The sequence below is a fragment of the Silene latifolia genome, chromosome 11, assembly GCF_048544455.1.
Source record: "Silene latifolia isolate original U9 population chromosome 11, ASM4854445v1, whole genome shotgun sequence".
NCBI classification, from domain to species: domain Eukaryota; kingdom Viridiplantae; phylum Streptophyta; class Magnoliopsida; order Caryophyllales; family Caryophyllaceae; genus Silene; species Silene latifolia.
Window position 1 is genome coordinate 50,801,576 of NC_133536.1, and position 3,926 is coordinate 50,805,501.

A 3,926-nucleotide genomic window follows, 5' to 3' on the forward strand; every position below is an offset into this window, starting at 1 on the left:
GTTATTCTGGTGTTATTGTGATGTTATTCCAGTGTTACTTTGATTTTTTACTCTTTTTTTACCACATGTTATTGTGCCGTTATTCTGGTGTTATTGTTATTCTGGTGTTATTATGGTGTTACTCTACTGTTATTGTAGTGTTATTGTGGTATTATTCTATTATTAATGCAATTTTCTATCTAACAGTGGCCAAAAATTTCATCCCTTCTGTTACTCAATAGATAACATGTCAGGATTTGATGACATACATAATGAAAAACCGTCCTCAAAGTTAAAACTTTTGTTGCAACCAATTCACTTGGATTGAAAGAGTTTACTACGGAGTATATGTTACTTCACAATCAAAGACATGTAACTGTATTACGAGGCAATTCAATTTAGTCTAATTTCCAAAACCGAAAAAACAGGTGAATATTTGTGTACATAACAAAAGGACCATCACATCAACTAAGATGAACATAGTAACTTCTGCTTATAAGATATTAGATGGGACTTTATCCATCTCAATACGATAAAGGTTCCCTAGTATTGGTTTATCGAAATACCACAAGGTCAATGTTCCAAAGGAGGCATCTAGCTCCCGACTCAAAAACTTAACTGAGCAGAAACAAAGACATCAACAGCTTTAACCGGAAAAAAACCCTCAAGGCTTTAACCGCAAAAAGACACCAACAATCTAAGAGCTAATCTCATTTGAATAATCACCCTTCTTCGAATATGCATGTGTACCCTCAAGGCTCTTGCGAAACTCAAGACACCCTGTTGGATGAACAAGAGGCAGCAGCCACAGATGCAGCAAGGCGGCTCTTACAGTTACTGCTCCGGCTTATCGTGGCAACGGTAGCAGCGACAGGTGCAGCAAGGCGGCTCTTATAATTACTCTTTCGGCACCTCGTACCAGGGGCAGCAGCCATAGCTCCAACAATCTGGAGCTTATAATAACTTCTCCTCCAGCTCATCATCAATGACTATGACCATCTTCGGCCAAGATACCTTTTGCGATGTCAAGCCGTCTTCTTTTTCTCCATCATCCTTTTGAACCTATTTCTTAACTGACATGTGCAAGAGATGCATCATAACTACAGTCTGAAAAAGGCACACTGTCTCATTCAAGGAGGACAGAATAAAGATCAGAAAACATCTATCAAATAGTGCCATCATAATCCTCATGCTATACAATGTAAATTGCATTATCAAAAACTCAGACAACACAAATCACAAAAACGTTCATTAAGTATCATACAAAAAACACGAAAATGCTGCCATCATAATGATGAGGAAATTCAAAGATTAAGCATCAAAAGATAAAATAAACAGCATAAAGAAAGAATAAAAGGAGAAAGAAATTATAAAAGTATCTTAAGTTGCAGAAAACATGATGAATTGGGATGACAAAATGGACGAAAATGTAGAATAACAGCGGAGTAATAGATGACAAAGCTATCGGGGCTGATAACCTGAATCGTCTAAAATCCAATCTAAAAATTTGGTGCACCGAACCCGAATCGAGTCTACTCTCCATATTTTCAATTTAAATCTGATTTGTCTCTAAGTCAATGTAAAACATTAATTACTCCAAATTACTCCAAATGACTCATACAGCATCACTCCATCTAATAGACAATAATTAAGTACTGAATCAAGCTAAGAAACCTTGATATCAAAATAAAAAAGAAAATCAGAATTTGAGCAGACCACCGCGAACCTGACATTCGAGCAGCGGCATCAGACCGCCAATCTTCTTGTATCAGCATCCTTCACGAGCGGCCACCACCTCCGTTCAATCTCCGAGTAACCCAGAATTCAGCCGCTAAACCATATTGCTCAGCCGATTTTGCAGAATTTACACCACCAATTCAAAAAAACAAATTAGTTGAGCAATAATTGATAGACGTGAATAGGAATAGAGGAATTCAAGGTTAATTGTAGAAATTGAGAAGAATTTATTGCTGCTACTCTATTTTTCCCCAAATTTTAAGGTTTGTCTAATGCATTTTTTGGCTGGAAGGGAAGAGAAACGAGGACGAGAACGATTTTTGTTTATTAATAATGCCAGGCTTGTTTGATTTTTCTATTTGATCTTAGTCGTTGGTTTCCTTGATCCAATGGCTGAGATTTCAAATTCACAACTCACCGTAAGAACCAAACTCACTAGATTCCGCGCCTCTCTCTCTCTCTCTTTCTCTCTCTCTCTCGCTCTATATAAGTGTAACTTTAACTTTAACTTTACACTCACCATAAGTGTAACTTTAACTTTAAAAGAGATAAGTGTAATTTTAATAGAGAAAAGTGTAGTTTTAATAGAAATAAGTGTAACTTTAACTTTAATAGATATAAGTGTAATTTTAATCGAAAAATGTGTAATTCTAATAGAAATATGTGTAATTCTAATAGAAATAAGTGTAACTTTAACTTTAAAAGAGAAAAGTGTAATTTTAATTGAGAAAAGTGTAATTTTAATAGAAATAAGTGTAACTTTAACTTTAATAGATATAAATGTAATTTTAATCGAAAAATGTGTAATTTTAATAGAAAAAAAAGTAACTTTAATAAAGATAATTGTACTTTTAATAGATCTAGGTCTACCAAAAATAACAAGACAATGAAATGAGAACAAAAATTGAGAAGAGCAAAACAAAATTCTGAAAAAACAAAAAAAAGAGTGAAAATGATAAGAACAAAACACAATAAAATGAGAAGAACAAAAAAAAAGAGTGAAAATGAGAAAAACAAATAACAACAAAAAAGAGTAAAATAAGAACAAATAAGAACAAAAAAAACTACAACCACACATAAAAAATAAGAAACAAACAAACAAAAAAAAAAAAATTAAAACAAACACAACAACGACAAACACATGACAACAACACCAACAATTTAAAAAAAAAAAGTAAACAAAACTACAACGACAAACAATGACAACAACACCAACAATTACAAACACCAAAAAAACGACAACAAAACAACCCGTGGGCGGCAGTGCGGCGTGAGGCGGGTGGCTGCGTGAGGTCGAGGGGTCAGATGTGGCGGTGGTGTGCGTGAGGTTGAGGGTCGCTGGTGGTGGTGGTTGCGTGGTTGTGCGTGGCTGTGTAGAGGGTGGTATGGTGGCTGTCGTGGGGGTGTCGTGGGTGGTGGTGGTGGCGTCAGATGGTGGTGGTGTCGGGTATGGTGGTGTCGAGTGAGGGTTGGGTTGTTATTGTCGGCCGACGGTGGTGGTGTCGGGTATGGTGGTGTCGGGTGAGGGGGTGGGTTGGTGAGGAAAAGAGGGGGAATTTTTTTTGAATTTTTAGGTTTTGAATTTATTGGGTTTTTGATTTTATTGGATTTTTGATAGAGAAGGTGAATGAATTGTGTGAGATGAGAGATAAATGGGTGTGATAATAAATTATATATAGTGAAATTAGTGATAATTAGGGTGGATTAGTTAAGGTAGTGAGAGAGAGTGTTTATTTAGCTAATTAATCACCTTTTTGTGCTTTGATCTCCACCACCCATCTTCCTCATCCAATGGCTTGGATGAGGACTTATGGACTCACACTTAGAAGGGGACTTATATGATCTCAATACTATATAGAGCAAAGTTCTTCTAAGTCCCTTTTTTTTTTGAGTCCATAAGTCCTTCCCACAACCCTTGGATCATGCATGGTGGAAGGTTGAGATTGAAAACAAAAAACACACTTAACACTAATAATTCACTTCTCTCTCTAGTTTTAATAATACATTCACTAATTCATTATCATACACAATTAACACCATATTTTGTCTTATACTTCAAAGTTTATGAAAATTTTGTTAACATTTTTCCAGTTTCGATTTTTTTTGTTTTTTTTTTTCGAGACAAGTTTTCGACTGTTTCGTTTTTTTCGTTTTTTTTTTCGAGACAAGTTTTCGACATTTTAGGATTTTACGAGTGTAATTCTAACGGC

The 3,926-nt window shown here is 35.4% G+C and overlaps 1 long non-coding RNA gene across 1 annotated transcript; it reads right to left on the reverse strand.

Moving 5' to 3' along the window:
• Nucleotides 1-356: 356 nt before the first annotated feature.
• Nucleotides 357-2,009, reverse strand: LOC141611623 (uncharacterized). The gene is made up of 2 exons (XR_012528678.1): nt 1,706-2,009; nt 357-1,100 (listed from the first exon to the last, which is right to left on the reverse strand). It is a non-coding gene; the product is annotated as an uncharacterized LOC141611623 (long non-coding RNA).
• Between the last annotated feature and the right edge of the window lie 1,917 nt (nt 2,010-3,926).